At 32.2% G+C, this 23,582-nt stretch overlaps 2 long non-coding RNA genes across 16 annotated transcripts; both read right to left on the bottom strand.

Annotated features, from left to right (window-relative positions):
- Positions 1-348: 348 nt before the first annotated feature.
- LOC132633777 (uncharacterized) lies at positions 349-2,173 on the bottom strand. Its single transcript, XR_009579802.1, has 3 exons — positions 2,090-2,173; positions 1,440-1,495; positions 349-718 (listed from the first exon to the last, which is right to left on the bottom strand). It is a non-coding gene; the product is annotated as an uncharacterized LOC132633777 (long non-coding RNA).
- Positions 2,174-10,273: 8,100 nt separating this feature from the next.
- Positions 10,274-15,876, bottom strand: LOC132630566 (uncharacterized). 15 transcript variants are annotated; one of them, XR_009578621.1, is made up of 7 exons: positions 15,571-15,874; positions 15,043-15,155; positions 13,078-13,187; positions 11,521-12,689; positions 11,033-11,244; positions 10,769-10,872; positions 10,274-10,643 (listed from the first exon to the last, which is right to left on the bottom strand). It is a non-coding gene; the product is annotated as an uncharacterized LOC132630566 (long non-coding RNA). The 15 variants fall into 15 exon arrangements; XR_009578623.1 differs by having other exon boundaries at positions 10,274-10,556; positions 15,571-15,873; XR_009578624.1 differs by having other exon boundaries at positions 10,769-10,824; positions 15,571-15,873.
- Between the last annotated feature and the right edge of the window lie 7,706 nt (positions 15,877-23,582).

The following is a 23,582-nucleotide window of genomic DNA, read 5'->3' as shown; positions in this document are numbered from 1 at the left end:
CTAACTTAAATGGAATTTTATCAAAACCAAGAAACCAAGGAGAAAGGAACACTTCTTCCTAAGTCTTAGAAGAGACATGAGATCTTGAGATTTAATGAGAAGCTGTAAATGCAAGCTAAATAACTTCTTCCATAATGAGCGTGTGCATAGTAAAATTTCTTTAATTCAACTTCAAGTTGGTTCCCCCTTAACAATCACGGAGCATAAGTTTTATTATTAATATAAAAGGAAATTATACATAAATAATTATTTCCTGACAACAATGTATCTGTAAGGAATAAAAGAAGAACAATCAGGCTAAAAGTTTATGAATTTGAACTATGACAGACGGAATATAAAATGCTAAAATTAATTCAAATTTCTGATTTTATTTTTCTTGTTAGCAATGGGCAAAACTTCTCATTGTCTTAACTTGTAAGCAATTCACAAGATAACATTTTGAGTCCTATTTCACAAATGAAGTAATCTTGGTTTTGCCAAGACCATGGAACCGCAAAAAACTGGTATCTTATTTTCTCCGATTCTCGAAACAAGCATGTAGCGAGTATTGGATCCCTCATGGATGAAGGGATAAACAAAGCTGTAAGTATGGCTCTCTAAAATTTCTTCTAGATTGGCTCCAAGTTAATAGGAGAGTTTTCTTTGGCATGAGCCAATGCTGTCCCCAAAGGAATCCTCCGCAATTTTCCAGGTGTTCAAGTTGTACACTATCCTCATACTACATAACAATAGAACAAAATGATCAGAATTATAGAATTACATGATACCAGGAAAAAGACACACTATATTGTACTTACGGGTAAATGATGCTATAACTTGTTTGGAAAAGGGGCTTGGATAACATAAACAAACTAAATAAATAGACAGAAAGATAATGATTCATTGTTCCAGAGCTATTACAAATGGTCCATTTTGGTACTCAGAAGTTGCTCTTTACAGTCCTATAGATTCTTTGAAAATAGTTGGTTTCATGAGAATCTGTACGTTTTACATATTTAAGTCCCGAAAGACTTTTAAGCAATCCAATTCTAGTGTTGAATATCCACCTTTCTTTCATTATTAGATATCAAATTTTCAAGTGCTTTATAAAGTTATTTATTAAAGTCTAATTTGTAAGTTTAAATATTTATTCCTATACCACATATAGAAATAACCGGCGAACACACCACCAGCACAGAGAAGCAAAAACAGGCCATTTTTCAGAGGGAAACATCAAATGAAGAAGCCAACTCATATCAATCAAATAGGAGACTCACCCAAAATCAGCATGCATAAACAGATGGAAGTTTTTCAAAATCCAGCTTCTCCACTCAATAATCCAACAACATTTCCAGGAAATTGGCATGTATTTTTCAATATGAAAGAACGCGAGTTGAAACACACAGACATGGAAAATCATTTATAATTTAATAATAATGTGAAACCAAAGGCAAAATTACTTTTAAATCGCAACAGTGTTCCTCTGTGCCCCTGAAGCAACTTCACTTTCCAAACTCTGCGCAATCAAAATTGTAGGACCATTATATGCCAATTAAATGGATGAAAAAAGTAGGTGATTTTATATAATGTAATGGATTAAATAAAATACAAATTCGCGAAATACACTCTATAACCCCAGTCATAACACCAGTCAATTTCTTTCTACAACAAGATTTCAACTCTACCCTCAAGCTTATACATGTCTTACTAACCAAGAAACTTACCCTCTGACCATATTAACCTTCTTTCTTACTATTCATTCTATATCTTTAGTTTCACCAAAGTCCAAATCATAACAATTAACCAGCAAAATCCACACCAACAACTATAAAATAATTTCCACAAACTTAATAATATGAGGAATTGATGAGAATCGTTGTGCATGTGTTGAAAAATCAAAGAGAAAAGCAGAGAACATGTCTAAGATGCATGAGGAAAGGAACGAACACAAAAACACTCGATCTTTGTCTCATGAAACTAAAAAGTCACCAGAAAAATCCAGAAGGAAAACGAAAAACAGAGAATACAAAATAAAACTAAAACAAAAAGAAAGTAAACTATTGAAAAGAATAAACTAAACAGAAAGGAAAAATGAAGAAAAAGAACCCACCGGAGAGAGAAAGAACTGCAGAGCTGAGCAAGAGAAAATCTTTAGAAAAGAGAGAGAACTAAAAATGAGACCAATTTACAAAGAAGCCAACTTTTAGGTGGGCCTGCATACCACTAACACGTGGAAGTGGGAATATATGGGTTAGAATCTGCCCTCACTTTTTGTTGTATTTTCGTAAAATGCCCTGTGTCGTACCAAACACTTTCACTTATTAATAGTTTATATATTTATATATATATATATTATATTATATATATATATATAAATTAAATTAAATAAATAAATTTAAACTAGATGGCGTATGCACGATATTTTAGATTATAGTGTATTTATGTGTGTAGTTGTTTTTTGATATTACTTGATTTTTTAATATGGGGTCTATTTTTTTTATTGCTTTTTTTTTTTAATATGAGGTCCACTTTTTTTTCTTTTTTTTTTATTTTTTAACATGAGTTGGAGGTGGACGACGATACCACCTCCAACGCCCGTGTTGGGCACGTGCCTAACACTTTGGATTGTAGTGTATCTTTGTGTATGTAATTTTGTTTGGGTAGTGATAATATATATATTATATTGCTAATAAACACACGCACACACACGCACACACAGATATATATAAATATATACACACACACAGTATGTTCAAAACGCGATTAATATAACATTGTAGTTTGTGCTCCGTATCCAAAACTTTATTATATTAGTGTTTGCAACGAATACAAAGTCTGCAAAAATTTATTAATACTTTTTAAAAGAGAAGACTTGTTTAAAACGAAACTATTTTCCTCTCTTTCAGATAAAATAATAGCAATATTTAAGCATCACTTGAAACTTTAAATTTTAATTCGATTAATTTAAAAATGTAAAATATTCTATTGTTAATGTATGTAGATAGGACCTAAACAATACTTATTATTTTTTATCAAATTTTGATTTGGATAATTCTAATTCAAATTATTAAATTAATTTTACATGTTTAAACGAAACAAAGTAGAAATTTGATTTTCTATTTAAACGAAGAACTACTATTTTTTAATTTTTGGTGAATATTCTTGGTTTAGCTCATTTTATTTGTCATGTTGTCTTTTGCACTTTTTTTTTTAGGAAATGTCAATTAGAATTATAATTTGACTAATTTACCTTATTTATTATTTGATCTCCATTATTTTTTCTTTTACGACGTTAATCTCTTTTCACATTTGTTAGAGTAAGAATAAAAATAAAAATATAAATATTTTAAGTATATTTATTTTAGCAAACATAACAAATAAATGACATGGCGGAATAGAAAATACAACAGTTAAATATCTAGATTAGATCTCAGGTTAATATAAGAAAAGAAAGGAAATTGTATGGTTTGACTACTTAATCTTTTGAAGAAAAACAATAATATGGGGTCCATGTTTTTTGATGTACAATAATTTCATTTGCTCCCACTAATGGGTTGATACGCATGTGACAATGAATTCACCATTATTGATTTAATGGGAATACTTTGGGAATTACATGAATATTGTTTGATTTTTTAATATGGGGTGCACGTTTTTTTTTTTTTTTTTGATATTGCTTAATTTTTTTAATATGAGATCCACTTTTTTTTTTACATGAGTTTGGAGGATTTTTTTTTTATATATTTTTTAATCTTTTTAACATGGGGTCCACTCTTTTTTTTTTTAAAAAAAAAACATGAGTTGGGGACGGACGACGATCCATCCCCCAACCCATGCTTATATATAGTAATAACTAGATGCACGGGCCCAATGATATTCTCTTCATTTCAAAATAAGCGATGTTTTAATCTTTTCATTTTGTTTCAAAATAAGTGGTATTTCACATAATCAAGAAGGCATTAATGATGTTCTTTCAATTTTACACTCATTTAAAACTAAAGAGCTACATCTTTTTCAAGGTATTTAAGGGTAAGTTAGTAAAAATACATTTTACTTTTTAGGAATGAGTAATTTTGTAAAGGATGTAACCATGCTAAAAGCACCACTTATTTTGAAATGGAGGGAATATCACATGAGCACACATGAAGATCTTTTTGTTGGTAGATCAAAGTATTCACTTTCTCTTATTGCATTGTTTTTCTAACGGTTTTATTGGATATTCCATCTTTTATTTTTAGAAATTTATAGATAACATGTGTTAGATCTTCTGATGTCAGCTTAATACAAAACTCCTTTCTTCCCCAAACAAAAATTGATCGACTAAAATGTAATAAATAGATGCATTTAGTTTTTAAAATGTTGTATTTGTATAGACTTCCCCCCGTAATTATAAAGATATCATGTGTAAAATATAATAAATTAGTGAATTGGTATGAGAAAGTGGATACCATAATAGTGTGTAATAATTCTTTAAACTAAAAATAAATAGGAATCTACAGTATTGCTTAGAGGCCACAATACTCCGTTTTTAGAAGTAACCATGGAAGACGAAAATTCTGGGACCCACATTTCTTGAACGATGTACCTGACTACAATTCTTTAAAGAGGATACGGACAAACAAATTAAAATGGTCCAGTATTTTCGTCCAAATAGGAAAAAGTACACACATAATGATATTGAGTACAGTCTAAAACAGACAAACTATCAAATTCCAAAGATGCACCTCAGAGTTGAATTTAATGTCATAGAAGCGCACGGGCATGTCGACGATCCTGCCTCCAAACCCACTCACTCAAGATAAAGTAATACTTTAATGGATTTTTTGCGCGAAATGCCCTTTAAAAAGACTGGTCTTTAATTTTTGACCCTCAAATTGGTGACCTTTAACTTTTGTCCTTCACTAAAAAGCCCCTTGGTTTGAAAAATATACCTTTGAGTTAAGTAAATTAATACATGTAACAGTTAAATCACTTTGTTGCTTTTCTAAACAAGTTTGAACAGAAAGATACTGATACATTAGCTACATACTAGACGGCAGCACAGGCCCAACACTTTAGATTATAGTGCATTTATGTGTATGTAGTTGTCTTTGAATAGTGATTATATATATATATATATTATGTTCAAAACACGATTAATATAACATTGTAGTTTGTGCTCCGTATCTAAAACTTTATTATATTAATGTTTGCTACGAATACAAAATCGGCAAATTTATTAATATTTTTTAAAAGAGAAGACCTGTTTAAAAGAAAACCATTTTCCTCTCTTTGAGATAAAACAATAGCAATATTTAAGCATCAGTTGATACTTTCAATTTTAATTCGATTAATTTAAAAGTGTAAAATACTTATTATTTTTTATCAAATTTTGATTTGAATAATTCTAATTAAAATTATTAAATTAATTTTACATGTTTAAAGCAAAACAAAGTAGAAATTGATTTTCTATTTAAACGAACAAATACTATTTTTTAAGTTTTGATAAATATTCTCGGTTTAGCTCATTTTACTTGTCATGTTGTCTTTTGCATGATTTTTTAAGAAAATGTCGATTAGAATTATAATTTGATTAATTTACTTTATTCATTATTTGATCTCCATTTGATTTTTTTTTTTTTACGACATTAATCTCTTTTCACATTTATTAGAGTAAGAATAAAAATAAAAAAGTAATTAAATTCTATCTTATTTTAAAATATAAATATTTTAAGTATATTTATTTTAATAAACACAACAAATAAATGACATGGCGGAATAGCAAATACAACAGTTTAATATCTAGATTAGATCTCTGGCTAATATAAAAAAAGAAAGAAATTGTATGGTTTGACTACTTAACTTTTTGAAGAAAAGCAATTTCATTTGCTCCCACTAATGGATTGATACGCACGTGGCAATGAATCCATCATTATTGACTTAATGAGATACTTTGAAAATTACATGAATATTGTTTGATTTTTTAATATGGGGTGCACTTTTTTTTTGACATTATTAATTTGCACTATTTTTATGCATATATATATATATATATATATATATATATATATATATATATATGTTCAAAACACGATTAATATAACATTGTAGTTTGTACTCCGTATTTAAAACTTTATCATATTAGTGTTTACTACGAATACAAAGTCGGCACTTTTTTTTTACATTTTTTTTTTAATATGTGGTTCACTTTTTTTTTTTTATATTGCTTGATTTTGTTAATATGTGGTCTACTTTTTTTTACCGTGAGTTTGGAGATAATGAGTTCACTTTTTTTTTTTTTAATATTACTTGATGTTGTTTAGTATGGCCAATATGTTAAAAAATGACATTACCTTTGCCTAGCAAAACACGACTTTCCGGATTTTTCGTGTCCCAAAGAATAGGAAGTGTTCCTTTTCCTTGGCTTACTTTACTTCAAGCTGGGGATTGGGGTCCACTCTTTATGGGGTGTATTATTTTTTTTTGACATTATTAGTATGCTCTATTTTTATGCATATAATATATATATACATATATTATATTCAAAACACGATTAATATAACGTTGTGGTTTGTGCTCCGTATCTAAAACTTTATTATATTAGTGTTTGCTACGAATACAAAGTCTGCACTTTTTTTTTGTAACATTATATTTTTTTTTAATATGGGGTTCACTTTTTTTTTTTCTTATGAGTTTGGAGATGGTGAGTTCCATTTTTTTTTTTTTTTTTTTTTGGTATTGCTCGGTGTTATTTAGTATGGTGCTCACCTCTTTTTTTTTTTTTAAGGGACAACGGACGACGAAGCATGGGTCTAAACTCATGCTTTATATAGTTTTTTTTTTTTTTTTTTATATTTCTTGGTGTTGTTTAGTATGAGGCCCACCCTTTTGGACATTATTAGTTTGCACTATTTTTATGCATATATATATATATACTATGTTCAAAACACGATTAATATAGCATTGTAGTTTGTGCTCCGTATCTAAAACTATATTATATTGGTGTTTGCTACGAATACAAAGTCTGCACTTTTTTTTTTACATTGTTTGTTTTTTTAATATGGGATTCACTTTTTTTTTTTTTTATATTGCTTGATTTTGTCAATATGAGATACTATGTTCAAAACACGATTAATATAACAATGTAGTTTGTGCTCCGTATCTAAAACTTTATTATATTAGTGTTTGCTACGAATACAAAGTCTGCACGTTTTCTTTTGACATTATTTGTTTTTTTAATATGGGATTCACTTTTTTTTTATATTGCTTGATTTTGTTAATATGGGGTCCACTTTTTTTTTCGTGAGTTTGGAGATGGTGGGTTCCACTTTTTTACTTTTTTTTTTAAATACAAGTTGGTGTTTTTTTTTTTTTTTTTAATATTGGTTGGTGTTTAATATGAGGACCACACTTTTTTTTTTTTAATGCTTAACGGACGACGAAGCATGGGCTAAGATGGAATAGCAAATACAACAGTTTAATATCTAGATTAGATCTCAGGCTAATATAAAAAAAAATTGTATGGTTTGACTACTTAACCTTTTGAAGAAAAGAAATTTCATTTGCTCCCACTAATGGATTGATACACACGTGGCAATGAATCCATCATTATTGACTTAATGAGATACTTTGGAAGTTACATTAATTTATTTAATTTTTTAATATGGGGTGCACTTTTTTTTTGACATTATTAATTTGCACCATTTTTATGCATATATATATATATATATATATATATATATATATATATATATATATATATATATATATATATATATTATGTTCAAAACACAATTAATATAACATTGTAGTTTGTACTCCGTATCTAAAACTTTATTATATTAGTGTTTACTACGAATACAAAGTCTGCATTTTTTTTTTAATATGGGGTTCACTTTTTTTTTCTTTTTGATATTGCTTGATTTTGTTAATATGGGGTCTACTTTTTTTTACCGTGAGCTTGGAAATGGTGGGTTCCACTTTTTTTTTATTTTTTATATTGCTTGATGTTATTTAGTATGGGGTCTACCCTTTATGGGGTGCACTTTTTGTTTTTTGGACATTATTAGTTTGCACTATTTTTATGTATATAATATATATACATATACTATGTTCAAAATACGATTAATATAACATTATAGTTTGTGGTCCGTATCTAAAACTTTATTATATTAGTATTTGCTACGAATACAAATTCTGCACTTTTTTTTTAACATTATATTTTTTTTTAATATGGGGTTAACTTTTTTTTATATTGCTTGATTTTGTTAATATGGGGTCCACTTTTTTTTTTCCCATGAGTTTGGAGATGGTGAGTTCCACTTTTTTTTTCTTCCCTTTTTTTTTTTGCTCGGTGTTATTTAGTATGGGGCCCACCCCTTTTTTTTTATTTTTTTTAAGGCACAACGGACGACGATGCATGGGTCTAAACCCATGCTTTATATAGTTTTTATTATGTTTTATTTTTTATATTGCTTGGATTTGTTTAGTATGGGGCCCACCCTTTTAGACATTATTAGTTTGCACTATTTTTAGGCATATATATATATATATATATATATATATATATACATTATGTTCAAAACACGATTAATATAACGTTGTAGTTTGTGCTCCGTATCTAAAACTTTATTATATTAGTGTTTGCTACGAATACAAAGTCTGCACTTTTTTTTTTTTTACATTGTTTGTTTTTTTTTTTAATATGGGATTCACTTTTTTTTATTTTTTATATTGCTTGATTTGTCAATATGGGATACTATGTTCAAAACACGATTAATATAATATTGTAGTTTATGCTCGGTATCTAAAACTTTTATATTAGTGTTTGCTATGAATACAAAGTCTGCACTTTTTTTTTTACATTATTTATTTTTTTAATATGGGATTCACCTTTTCTTTTATATTGCTTGATTTTGTTAATATGGGGTTCACTTTTTTTTTACCGTGAGTTTAGAGATGGTGAGTTTAACTTTTTTTTACTTTTTTTTTTAATATTGGTTGGTGTTTTTTTTATTTTTTAATATTAGTTGGTGTTTAATATGGGGATCACACTTTACTACTTATTAGAAGCACGAGTTGGTCACCTTTTGGTCGTTCGTTTGTGCACTTTTTGGTCGTCTATTTGTGGGCCCAAAAAAATATTATGGGCCCACATATTTTAAACAACTACTAATATTTTTTTTAAAAATTGTGGGCCCCATACTAAATAACACCGAGCAATAAAAAAAAGGAAGAAAAAAATGAAACTCACCATCTCCAAACTCATGGAAAACAAAGTGGACCCCATATTATCAAAATCAAGCAATATCAAAAAAAAAGTGAACCCCATATTAAAAAAAATATAATGTTAAAAAAAAGTGCAGACTTTATATTCGTAGCAAACACTAATATAATAAAGTTTTAGATACGGAGCACAAACTACAATGTTATATTAATCGTGTTTTGAACATAGTATATGTATATATATTATATGCATAAAAATAGTACAAACTAATAATGTCAAAAAAAAAAGTGCACCCCATACTAAACGACATCAAGCAACCATCTCGAAACTCACGGTAAAAAAAGTGGACCCCATATTAACAAAATCAAGTAATATCAAAAAAAAAAAGTGAACCCTATATTAAAAAAAATAATGTAAAAAAAAAAGTGCAGATTTTGTATTCGTAGTAAACACTAATATAATAAGGTTTTAGATACGGAGTACAAACTACAATGTTATATTAATCGTGTTTATAACATAGTATATATATGCATAAAAATAGTGCAAATTAATAATGTCCAAAAAAAAGTGCACCCCCTATTAAAAAATCAAACAATATTCATGTAATTTTCAATGTATCTCATTAAGTCAATAATGATGAATTCATTACCACGTGCGTGTCAATCCATGAAATTGCTTTTCTTCAAAAGGTTAAGTAGTCAAACCATACAATTTTTTTTTTATATTAGCCTGAGAGTCGTGCCCAGTCAAATGGGTTCATATAAATTGAAACGGATGGAGTATATATATATATATATATATCACTATCCAAACACAAGTACATACATATAGATACACTATAACCCAAAGTGTTGTGCCTGTGCGCAACATGGGCAAAAATAACTACATACACATAAATGCACTGTAATCTAAAGTGTTGCGCACGGACATAGATCGTCTAGTTATTTAATATGGGGACCACTTTTTTTTTTTTTTTTGGAACGGACGACGATCTTGTTTTGCTACTGCTACTGTATAGAAACTCACGTTTTTTTTTTTTTTTTTTTGGATGCCCGTCACAGTTGTTTTTCTTATTTGCACACCACAAGATTAATAGAAAGAATAAAAATAACTGAAAAAAGAAGCATCTGTCAAGTTGATTAATGTTTACAACATATATTAACACTTCATAAAGTTCTCATGCATCGAGGAACAAATTTCCAAAATCTGTTGAAACTATTGTAAGTATAGTTCACTACTCCACAAAGGGACAAGCTTGATCAAGCTTTTCAAGTCTTCTACTTGTTGGACTGTAGAGTCTCCATGTATATTCTCAATAGAGCCATCTGATTTATTGTCTCCCCCAGTGATGAAGGCCTCACGATTGAGGAACCTATATAAGAGAGCTTCAAGCAAATGAGTATGAGGAGAGGTGAATGAAGAGTTGGAGTCGGTGGATTTATGATGATTGTGATCATAGCTGTGTGTACATAGGTTGAGTCGTCAACAATAAGTTCAGTTGAATCCATATAGCATGTCTTAGATCCGCCCCCTGGGGATGAGTATTAACTCAAACACAAGAAAGAATTAGTATAGAGGTTTTACCTGAAGGTAGTACTGATGACTTTTCTCGAAGAGGGGATTTTCCTTTTTTCGAATGGCTGCAACAGTGACACGAGCCATGCTGATAAGAGGGCTGCCTTCTTGTTCTTTAATATGCAATAGAATCACCCAGATAGAAATATCACTAAGGCAAGGATGTTAAGGGCTAAAGAGATGGGAAACTCCCAAATCCAACTAATATTGTCCTCAATGTAGACAATAGCTGCGGAACTTACAACAATGGATGTATATAATGTAAATGCGTACCAGTTAAAGAATGTTCCTTGATGTTTTGGCTGTAAAGTGATATGATCGCATGGATCCAATTGTAACACGTGTACCTCCAGACCCTAGAGATGCTAGTGCGAGAACCATATATAAGACTTCTTATTAGGTTGAAGTTAGAAAGCTCTCTTTTCTGGATTTGGTAAACAAAGAATCAGCACTACGTCGATGATGACTCTTTTGTTAATGGGCAGCTGAAACAGAGCGAATGGGCAATGTTTACTTTGTAGCACCTAAATCCAAAAGAACTTGCTGCCATTTTGAGCTAATATCTCAATACAAAAATTAAGAAGTGCAATGTACGCTTACTTGCCAGTAAAAGAAAAATATTAAAGCAGAAATAGGTATATAAAGATAAGTAGCTTCTTTACTTACAACTGCAGTATCATAAATTGTTAATCGTGCTTTAATGCTTTATTGCCAATTAGCACCTCTTACATCCCGAATTTAGACAACACATTAATTTTTACCTTGAAAATAGAGTGTGAAATCCAAGAACCCTTTTTCGCTAAAACATCTCCACTCAGATAAGTGGAGATTTGTAAATGACTTTGTAAAAGCAGGCATAACAAATCCTAACTTTCCATCACCACTTGTCTTCATCTTCATCTCCATCTTCTTTGATAACATCTTCCAAATCTTCAGATTTATCATATTCAGCAGCCTCACCAGTAAACCATGATACTACATGAGGAATTATCTTGTCCCAAGTTGTTCTGCTATAAAAGCACAAATTATAACATTAGATTCAATTAGTAAAGCATCTTTCTTCCGAATGAATTATTCTCAAAGATAATAGATCTGAAATATACTTATATAATGTGAATATTGCATAATCCACCTTCCAGTTAGATGGTTTTCAATGGTAATCAAGTAATCTGCAGTCAGAAACAAAAATGTACCAACTCCAAATAACGACAATATCCAATCTTTAAGATTTTTCACCAGATTAATCAACTTTTACAGAAGAGCATATGTAGTACTGGTAAACCATAGGTAAAATCTTAACAAGGCTTTATCCAAAAAAAAAAAAAAAAATTGAGATCCAAGCTAATCAGAGCCAAATAAGTCTTGAGTACCTATATTCAAATTAAGAGGAAAATGAGACTTCCACCACCACCTTTACACTAAATTTATGAAGCAGGGGATTGCAAGCTGCAAGTAGATTGAATCCGGCGCCCAGTAATATCTGATTTTAATATACCCGGAGCTGCTTAGCTTCCACCACTGGACGAAAATAAAGCAACGGACCATAGGAGCATGTTTTCTCCCATTGCAGTACCCCTTGAATAAAATACTGGCCATTGGGGAGGACGTCAAGTCTAATAGGCCATGATAGTTTGTGCATCTGCATAGCTAATGCATGTAACGTACTTCTATTTATTGACAATATCTTTCGTTTCGTCCAAGCAGGATCCGAAGTTTCAGCCTTAAACGAACTTTATATCTTTCAACATAACCATTTGCACAAAACTTAATCTGAATTACCCATTTGTTGCCAATAATATTTGCATTTGGAGGAGGCGGCACCAAAGTCCAAGTTTTATTTTGGACAGAAGCATCAAATTCAGAACTCATTGCGTGCAACAAATAATTTCTTCTATCAATCATAGAAAGTGCTTTGGAAAGGTCAGCCAACCTTGCAAGCAGTGAAGGAACGAAAATTACCTTGAGAATTAATATCTTATGAACTGGTGCTAAATCATAAAAGCATTTAGGGTCCTCTCCTACATCAACATGTTCTTCGCACAAAATTTGTTTTAGTTGCTACATGTTTCATACACTAAATAGAAGAAAACCCAATAAACTAATTTTTGGTTAGAATGACACATATAGCTAAAATGTCCTATTTCTGTAATGATGCCAGGATGCTGACAATCAATTGTAAAATCTTCACATACAAACTCATTACCCGACACAGGCTACAAATGGCAAGTGCAACGCGGGGGTAACAATCCCTTCCTATTATGACAAATCATAGTAGTATCCCCACAGATAGGCTTTTAAGAAACACAAAACCCAATTACCTGAGTGGATTTCAGGAAAAGCATGATCATGTAGTTTCTTTTTGACATCTTGGCTTCCAATTCAGCCAAAACCTTGAGGTTCTAAGATCCCTTTTCCATGGCTTTCAACCCTGTAATAACCAAAAAGAGAAAACTGAAACAAGAGAACTGTATAGGCTAAACTTGAATGGAATAGAAATATCTCATTACCAGGTGAACACAAATATACTTTATAGTTGTACATAGCTACAAGAATATGTTTCATATTTCAACTGAACAAAGGCAGGTTGCGACAGGAAAATTACAAGCACATCAATGTAGGATGAACAACAACTTTTAGCATATTGAGGACGTTCAAATGCACGCAACACATCATATACTGCTGACTGCTTCTTTAGCTTTTATTCCGTTTGTAGAATCTTATGACATCCAAAAAACTTTCAAAAACGTACCACTTGAAGTTTACACTAACTTATTAAATTTTTCGGTTAAAATAGAGACTCCTATTGAAAAACGATTTTCTCCTAGAGTGAAAGAAGAAAAGATACTGCATAAGTTGAGTAAGAGCAGACCTTATTCCAGAGTAACTGTGTTTCAAATTATGAATGGATAGGAGGAACTCACATCCTAATTAAAGCATTGTTAAATTTTCCTGAAGGTGAGTCAATGTTTGTAATGGAGATTAGAAATATGCAAATTGGAAATAATCTTTGTTAGCTATAGAGGGAATCAAGGAATATTTGGACAATTCCATCACATTGTTTGTCCACCTAATGTTCAGCTCAAAACAAAAAGCTACATGTTTCAATTTCTAGACAGTTCCAAACTTGCAAACGCGAGAAGACGCAAAAAGAACATAGATTCCTAATGTCCTTGCCACCAAAATTAATATCATCCTAATTGTCAACTTTTACACTAATTTAAGTCAAAAAAAAATTAAAATTATGTTTTTGAACCTTGAGTATCAAGTCAAGAACAAGCACACAATTGCATCATTCCCTTGCCTAATAGAGTTAGATAAAGCTCACTAAAATCAGGGATACACAGATGAGCTACCAGGAACTGAAACTTTGAAAAAAAATAAAAAATGGAAGTGTAATTAATTTGTTGGCTACAGGTTTACCTTTATGTTTCCTTCTCAGATGAAACAGTGCACGCAAACAAGCTGTTCAATCTCCTAGATTTTCCATACTAAACAAAAAACGCTCACATTTATGACGGACATGCGAAACAAATATTTCCACATGCAGAAGCATTAGCTCCTGCCCGATTCGCTGTTCTGCTGTCTCTTTTCCCTAATTAAACATTTCATGAAGGACCACCTGGATCATCTCCATTGAGATGATAAAAGAATTGATTCACAAATAAGGTCAATCTTTCCTCTTAAATATTTGATGAAGGAAAGCAAAAACTTTTTAAAGTCTGTCTTTAAAAAAACTAATTAGTCTACAATTTTTTATACCGGAGAAACAGACATTCTGTAGCAAGAGCAAGAATGTCATCACAGGAGACAACACCAAAGCAAGAACTCTCAACAATAGTTTTAATGTTGTCAACAACATTGAAACCTCCTCTGGAATTTGCATAAAGAGCTGCATCTTTCTCACTCACTATATTTGTTGTAGCGTTATTATCCAACGAAAGTGAAGCGTCACATCACTATCAATTAACAAATATAAGTCACTGGAGACGAATGAGGCTGGCCCCAATGACTGCAAAGCTAGTTGAATTACACTTTAGACAATACTTGAAACATTTGGACATGTACTTGAGAAAAATTAGCATTCGATGGGGTATTTGATTCATAGAAATTAAAAGTTCATAATAAAATGCATATAACTACTAAAGAATAAGTAAGCATCTACACTTTGAATATCTGATTTAAACTAATCTGGGTTCTCCTCTTTCTTGAACACTATTATAGAACCGCTGTGAAAAAAGAATGGAATAAAAATATTCAATACTTTCAGGCATACTGACAAGTACCTTTGCTACAACAAAGTTCTTCACCTTTCATTATCAGTTTTTTCCTAATGGTAATTCAGAATGCTTCCATTGAATATTCAGAAAGAATAATCACATGCATATACAAAAGCTACCTACAAAAAAAATAAAGAAAGAGGAACCAGATTAGTTTAACTCAATAATCCAACATGCACGCTAAAGGAAAATAGAGAAAAACTATTAAATTAAGAGGAAAAAGAAATTCCACACAACACCCAAATTTGGAAACCTGAAATAGTAATGGAATAACAATTAAGAACATTAGAATCTTTTTATAAAAACCAAAAAAGTACAAAATTTCCCTTAAAAAAGAAGATACATGATTAGACAACAAAACCAACTTGCATCAAGAAATTAGAGCAATAAACATGTAAAATAGAACTCCCGAATACAGGAAAGGAAAAAAAGAATACTGACAACTACATACACATATACGCCAACCACCCAAAAACACAAGCAAGGCAAATATCCCCCCCAAAAAAAGACAAAAGTAGTAGGGGAAAAACTTACCGGCAACATGCAGATTCCACCAGAATATAATCAAACCAATGAGTTGAGAATGAGGAGTGAAGAAGGCGAGAGAACAGTGGAAATCAGCAGCTTGAAGGTAAAGCCATGTGGGACGGGTAAGAAAAGGAATTGAAGCCAGTTGTCCCAAAAGTTAATACACGTGTAACGAAAGAACAGATGAAATGAGAGGGCTGTCAGTGAAACATAAATACAAAATGGCCGTAAAATATTATCAATATTCCAAAAGTACCCTTCGTCGTACCTGCAAGCTTCACTTATTAATAGTTTAAATAAATTAAATTAAATTAAATTAAATTAATAAATAAATTAAATTAAATTAAATATAGTTAGATATAAATAAAAACCAAAAATCCAAAAAAGTTTGAATTTAGTTTCTTTAAAAAACAAAAATTACTTTAAGCTGAACTTTTGCCCAAACTCTGCCTTATAAGGTGCAAACTCTACCTTAAATCCAAAACTCTACCTTGCGATTTTTTTTTTAATATTTTATTGAGCGGGGGTTCGAACCCGGAACCTATAGGTTTTTAGACGAAGGGCAAAAATTACAGACCAATAATTTGAGGGGCAAAAATTAAAGACCAGTGCCTTTGAAAGGTATTCCGCGCAAAAAAAATGTAATTTTCATGGTTGTCGATTATGTCCTATATGAAAATACATAAGATACCTACTTAAGACTCTTTATTACAAAATATATAGATAGTTTTCCTTATTTGCAAAACATAACGATATGTTACGAAACATGACGGATTTTCATATATTTTTCGTTTTTTTATTTTTTTCCAGAAAATATATATTTTAAAAAAATTAAAAAAAAATTAAAAAAAAAGATAATTTTTAATTTTAAAAAAATATATATTTTTTTTAAAAAAATTTGGTCAAAGGTTTAAAAAATTACCTCAAATTTTTGTGTATGAAAAATGTATAAAATGTGTATATGTGAGCGAAATTTTTAATATAATTTCATACACAAAATTGTGAGTGAAAACTTTAAGCCTTGAATATTGTATGAATGTTGTTACAATGTTGTTGTAGTTGTATTAATTTTCTAGAAACCTAATATGAACTTTATATACAAAAAATGTGAATGAAATTCTAAGTCTTGAGCGAAATATACACATTTCATACCATTCTCATGCATAAAATTTTGAGCGCAATGTTTAAGCCTTCATCAAGATATACACATTTCATACGTTCTTCATACATAAAATTTGATCGAGCTTTTTAAGCCTTGAGCAAGATATACACATTTCATGCACAAAAATTTGAGCGATTATTTTATGTCTTGAATGTTGTATCAAAGTTGTATACAATGTTGTTGTAGTTGTAGTTGTATTAATTCTACAGAAATCTAACATGAACTTTATACACAAAAATGTGAGCGAAAATTTAAGACTTGATCCAGATACAAATTTCATACTGTTTTCATACACACAATTTTGAGAGGATTTTTTAAGCCTTGAACAAGATATACATATTTCATACATTTTTATACCGTTTTCATACACTAAATTTTGAGCGAACTTTTTAATCCTTGAGCGAGATCTACACATTTCATACATCAATTTTTGAGCGAAAAAAATATTTTAAAAAAAAAAAACTTGTTTTGTATAGGGGTTGTAATTTTATGTTTTGTAAATATAAAACCATCGTCACGTTTCGTAAATATTTCTCCTTAAGATGTATATATACGTAGTTGTCCCTTACTAAAGTGCTGTCATGAGTGAATTAGTGAATTGGATATGGATTGAATCGCAAGCAAAACCTCATACAGTAGACCTTCGGGGCCTAGACCAATGTTTAAGGCCCGTTAAACTAGTTAATTCATTGTGGGATGAGCGATATGAGATGCGAATTTATTTCAAATCTCGTTGCACCAAGTGAAAAGAAAAGAGTGGAAAATCAAATGTAAGGGAGTGAGATGGGTGCGAATTTATTCAAAACCCGTTGTAAAAAAACTGAAAAATTAACCAATAATAATAGTCTCGGAATTTAGAGACGAATAATTGCTTTTAATGTTATACGAGCTCTAGGAACGTTTTAAAATATTTGTCTCGATTAAGAATGAAGTTACGCATCTTAATTTGAGACGCTTAAACAACTCAAGGATGCGGTTACGCATCTAGGCCAATTCATTTTTTTTTTAATAATTAATTTCATTTCGATTAAGAATGCGGTTAAGCATCTTATTTTGAGACGCTTAAAAGAAACTCAAGGATGCAGTTACGCACCTTGGAAAAAATGGTTCTAATAATTAAATTCCATTAATTCAAATCAAGACTTGTAGACAGAGACATTTAATTGCGATACATACGAGCAAAGAAAGCGATTACGCTTCTAAGCCGATGTATGTCAAGATCTAGAATGGAGTTACTCATCTGGGTTGATGTCACGACCCGATTAGGGGCCGTGACGAGTACCCGATACTTGTACCGAGCACTCCTTATCTGTCATATTACCTTTACTTCATGGCAAGCCGTGTAACAGAGCCATATATTTTTTTTTTCTTTCTGAACATTAACATTAGCAGCGTCATTCTGAACATAAACTAGTAAACTCCGTTGTTACTTTATACAACAATCATGCCGAGACACCATACATCTATCTATACCTGACTGATTATACATATCTATCTACGAGCCTCTAGACATAGTACACTTATACATAGAAAGGGCCGAACACTGTCGTGCCCGAATATACATACACACAAAATAGTACCGCGGGAGTGAGGCTCCGGAACAACTGGAGCACTGTAGAATACCGCTGGTAGAGCTCCTAAGAATCACGTCCACCTGTCTGCTGACCTGCGCGGCATGAAACGCAGCGTCCACAAGAAGGGACGTCAGTACGAATAGTGTACCGAGTATGTAAGGCATAAAAGATAATATAACCAGTAACCTAGAGTACGATTAACAATATCATGGAGTTATAGGACATATAACGAGGCAGGAAAGTAACCTGTACGTGGGAAGGCCCCTTTTCAGGTCGGCTGTCATGTAGGCTTGTCTTTTCACCTTTGAGACGTTTCTTTTCATAGGCATAGGAATTAACATTTATATATTACTTATTCTCGTGTACAGAAAACAGTACATTTCAGTAACGGTACCTTTTGCTCACATTTACAGACGCCGAATACAATCGGCTCCACCCCCACGGTGTCCCTTATTCTCGTATACAGAAAATGGTACAATTCAGTGAACAGTATCTTTGATTCACATTTACAGACGCCGAATACATCGGCTCTCCCAAGCCCCCTCCCCAACGGTGTCCCAACACATTACATCATATATAGGTAGCATACATTATATATATACAAACGCCGCGTACGGCTCTCCCATATCCCGCGTCCGGGCATCCCGCGTCCAGGATGGAATCCAGCTGAATCAGGTGGTAATATAATAGTGGCCCTTCCCCTTTCCCCATATACATATACATGTACATTTACTTTTCCCTTATACATACACATGTCCCATATACAAGTACTTACCTTATATATATACAAACCCATACACATCCACTTGTAGCACATAACTAGCATGCACGGGAGTCCAAGGAAAGTTACGCCCATCGGAGTGACGTAAAGTCGGTAGCCTCCGATTACATTATGGAGTATTTGTGATCGCTTTGTCTCACCTTGAAGGGACGAGTATTTTAAGGCGAGACTATCAACGGAGAGTAGTATTACAGTAACCGTAGAATGAAATCGTGGGCATCATAGATGACAGTCATAGGCTTTGGAGTCTTAGAAAATAAAGTTATAGCTAGGGAATATAAATACGATTCAAAAATTAGTTTATCAATTTCATATTCACATTGGACCCTTAGCTTAAAAATCTTAGTCGTAGAATCGTTCCGGTCGTACTTGTCATAGGTACATTCTCTTGTCTAACATTGTCATTATCATTATCCCCATAGAAACATTCTCGTTAGAGTAGTTATAGTACTTATCATTCGGTAATGAGGTCGGGATCAAAAGTCCCCCTTGGATTTACTTCAAGTAAGTCAACCAAGGCTATAGGAAAATCCGAGAGTAATGGGCCCACCTCAGGCCGGATGAAGTAGCGTGTACTAGTTGCATATGTTACATGTCGTGTCATTACTTGTGAGTGTTCTAGGGTAATCGGGTCCCATTTATGCAAGTTATAGGGGTCTAGGAGGTTTTTCCGACCATTGGCACACTTTCTAGTTCAATTCTATTGAACAAAAGGTAGAAAACTTTAGGTGCGGATTCCGGGGAACAGAGTTGTCCCCGAGGCTCGTACCCAGCTTATTTCTGCTAAGACATGCCATAGAAAGAAGGGTGAAGCCTTACATACCTCCTTCCGCTCCTTTTGCTATTCCAAATTCACGTCACAATTTCGTCAAAATCTGCAAATTGGTCGTTTTTACCAAAATTCTCATTAGTATACTTAGAGTTGAAATCTTAAGGTAATACTTGGCTACCGAAATTTCGGCAGCATTTCCTCTGTAAATATACCATCCTCGACATTTAATTTAGTCAAATTCTCATCAAACACAATCCGGGAATTCAAACCCGGCCAAACTATCAACATGAATTCAACAATCACACTAGCGATCCATACATTCAATTCAAGATACATGATATCAATTTACTACTTTCTTCAAAACCTTCCAACTCCAATAAAACAATGCAATCTTCTAATATATATATATATATATATATATATATATATATATATATATATATATATTACAACGACCCCATACCAATATCATTGTCTTTCATACGCGTAAGAACATCACATTCAATATGCATGATTTCTAAAATAAGTCTCCAACTTTCACAACTCAACTAAGGTTCCTAGACATTCATTAGCAACATAGGATTCACAATATAACAACAACCAAAACACTACATAAAATTAACTCATTCACTTCCATACTATACCACAACCTCACGGCCACACACACACAACACTCACGGCCACACTTCATGAATGCACAACTACATTCTCTCCAAATTTATTCAACTTCCATCTTCCACATATCATTCACAACCATAACAACCAAACACTAAACGAAATAATTGAAATATGATTCTTATTCATATATGAACATGCACGGCCACATACTAATTTCCTCTCCTCCATGAATTTCATCCATTTTAGCATACTACAACACATATAAACCATGTATAACACATAAAACAAGATTAGAATTTACCTTTCTTCTTCAACTTCTCACTTGCCTAACTCTTGGTAACTTGTATGATTTTGAACCTTTCTTGTTCCAACAACAACTCCACCTTGTTGTGCACCCCCTACTTGGTAGAAAATGATTTTTGGAGAAATTTTATCAATTTTTCTTGGCAATTTTTGCTCTTGGCCGAAATGGCCTTGTAGGGGTTTCCTCTCTCCCTTTTTCTTTCCAAGTCTTGAATTTTCTAGAGTGTGGTATGAAAAGATGACTTGGTCATCTTTTATTAATCCATAAGACTCCTAAGTGGGCTAAGCCCACTCCAAGTGGGTCGGCCAACATGGCCCAAAACATAAGCCCACTTTTTTTTTTTTTTGTGTCTTATTTTGCACTTCATGAAAAATTAAATTTTTCCAAATTCCAAATTTGCCCTTCGTCTTCCTCCATAATCCCACGAGTCGTATTGCAATTTTCCCTTTATGCCCTTGACCTTTCTCATTATTTCCACTTCAAAATTTTCATAACAACTTATATGCCAAGCAAAGTAAAAATATGGCCTTGGTTACTGTCTTCCCGCGATTGTCTTGAATTATCCGATTGCATAAAATGCGGGATATAACAGTTGAGACTAATAAAAGTTCAATAATAGAAGGCACGAGCAAATCAAGGCTTGTAACATAATTTATCCAAAAAACTATATTAAGCTAAGTATAAGTCGGTAAAGCGATCGTGCTAGAACTATGGGACTCGGGGAATGCCTAACACCTTCTCCCTGGTCAACAGAATTCTTTAACTGGCCTTTTATTTTCGCGGACCAATAATAAAAGAGTCATTTCCTTTTGATTAGGGATTCATGAGGTGACTTGGAACACCAAAACTCAATTCCTAGTGGTGATTCTATTAAATAAAATAATCCTTATTCAAAACGTCACTTTAAATGGAAAAATCCTTTAATAATCAAAATCTTTGTTCAACGCAGGGGTGGAAAGGGGGGGGGGGGTGGGGTGACAGCTTCTACTCTATTTTTCTTCCTAGAATATCCATTCTACTTTTCTAATTGTTTTTTCTTGAGTCTCTCAACGATTCTAGAAGCAATGATGAGAAACATGTAAGAGCTCGTTTGGATTGACTTATAAGCTGTTTTCAGTTTTTTTGAGTGTTTGGCTGGCCAGCTTAAAGTCATTTTGCATTTTTTTTGCACGGATTGCCCTTCTTTTGGGGTGGTCTTTAAATTTTGCCCCTCATATTTGTGTTCTTTAAGTTTTTCCCTTCGCTTGGATACCTGAGGTTCTGGGTTTGAATCCCTGCTCAGGCATAAAATAAAATAAAATAAAAAAATCGCAAGGCAGGGTTGGGGAGAGTGTATGCCGGATTCGGCATACAATCCTTAAGGAAAAACTAAAGTTATGCCGGAGGAGGCAGACTTTGCCTTGAGACATATATATTTTTTTTTATTTTTTTTTACTTTTCAAGGCAAACTTTTAATTATGCCTTAAGGAAGAGTTCCGCCTTATGGGGCATACTTTTAGTTATGCCTTAACTAAAAGTGTGCCCCATAAAATATAACTAAAAGTATGCCCCATAAGGCGGAACTTTCCTTAAGGCATAACTAAAAGTTTGTCTTAAGGAAAAGTTCTGCCTTATGAGGCATACTTTTGGTTATGCCTTAATTAAAAGTCTGCCCCATAAGGCATAGTTCCTTAAGGAAAAGTTTTTCCCCATAAGGCATAACTAAACTATGCCTTGAGGAAAAGTTATGCCCTCTCCGGCATAACTTTAGTAATTCCTTCATAAGTTTATGCCGGTGGGGGCATACTTTTAATGGGCAAACTTTTATGCCGGACCCGACATAAACTTGTGAAGGAATTATCAAAGTTATGCCGGACCCCGCATACTTATGCCAAGTTTGCCCATAAGGCATAAGTATGCCGGGTCCGGCATAACTTTGGTAATTCCTTCACAAGTGTATGCCGGTGGGGGCATAGCGAAATTTAAACTCTGTCTTGCGATTTTTTTTTTTTTTTAATTTTGACTATGTGTGGGTTCAAACTTGGAACCCATGTGTTTTAGCCGAAGGGCAAAATTTAAAGATTTCAACTATGAGGGGCAAAAAGACCACCCCAAAAGAAGGGCAATTCTACGAATTGCCCGTCATTTTGTGCTTAAAATAAGCTCAAAAAAATAATTGGGCCATTTGACTTAGCTTATCTAAAGCAGCAAAAAATAAGTTAGACTACCCCAACTTACTTTTTTTAGATTATAAGTTGTTTGCAGCTTATAGGCATAAGTCCATCCAAACAGGCTCTAAATTCGTTCTCAGTTTTCTATATTTTACAACTTCTACTATGTTAATTATTCTAGTTAAATTTTGTTGGACTAGGCGATGCACGCCGGTAATTGTCCTTTAAATTTATATATCTTGAACATTTCTACTGACGTTACATTGTTCATTATCTAACTTAGACAAAAAAGAAAAAGAAAAACTCTATCTTGAAAGTCATACGTAGGTGACAAATTCATCATTTTACGCTTTATGCATATTTTACTTGTGTAACGTCAGCTGCTATGGTATTTGGCTTTATTTTGCCTTTTTGTTTTTTTGAAATGGTGATGGTTTTATGTACCTTATCTATCCTGATAAAAAAAAATACAAAGAAAAAAGTAAAGACACAATTCCACTTATGAAAACAAGAAGAAGAAAAATTGAAAAGGAAAATCAAGCTACATGAATTCAACTTAAACCGAAAAAAAAAAACGGAATTTTAGTTTGATATAGTCACCCTTTATATATAGAGTAAATTAAGTTGATTAGAGATTGGGGTTATACTGGCAAGGAT

The sequence above is a fragment of the Lycium barbarum genome, chromosome 3 (genome assembly GCF_019175385.1).
Source record: "Lycium barbarum isolate Lr01 chromosome 3, ASM1917538v2, whole genome shotgun sequence".
NCBI lineage: Eukaryota > Viridiplantae > Streptophyta > Magnoliopsida > Solanales > Solanaceae > Lycium > Lycium barbarum.
Note: the sequence above shows the minus strand (reverse complement) of the source record. Positions and strands in the feature narration are given on the sequence as shown.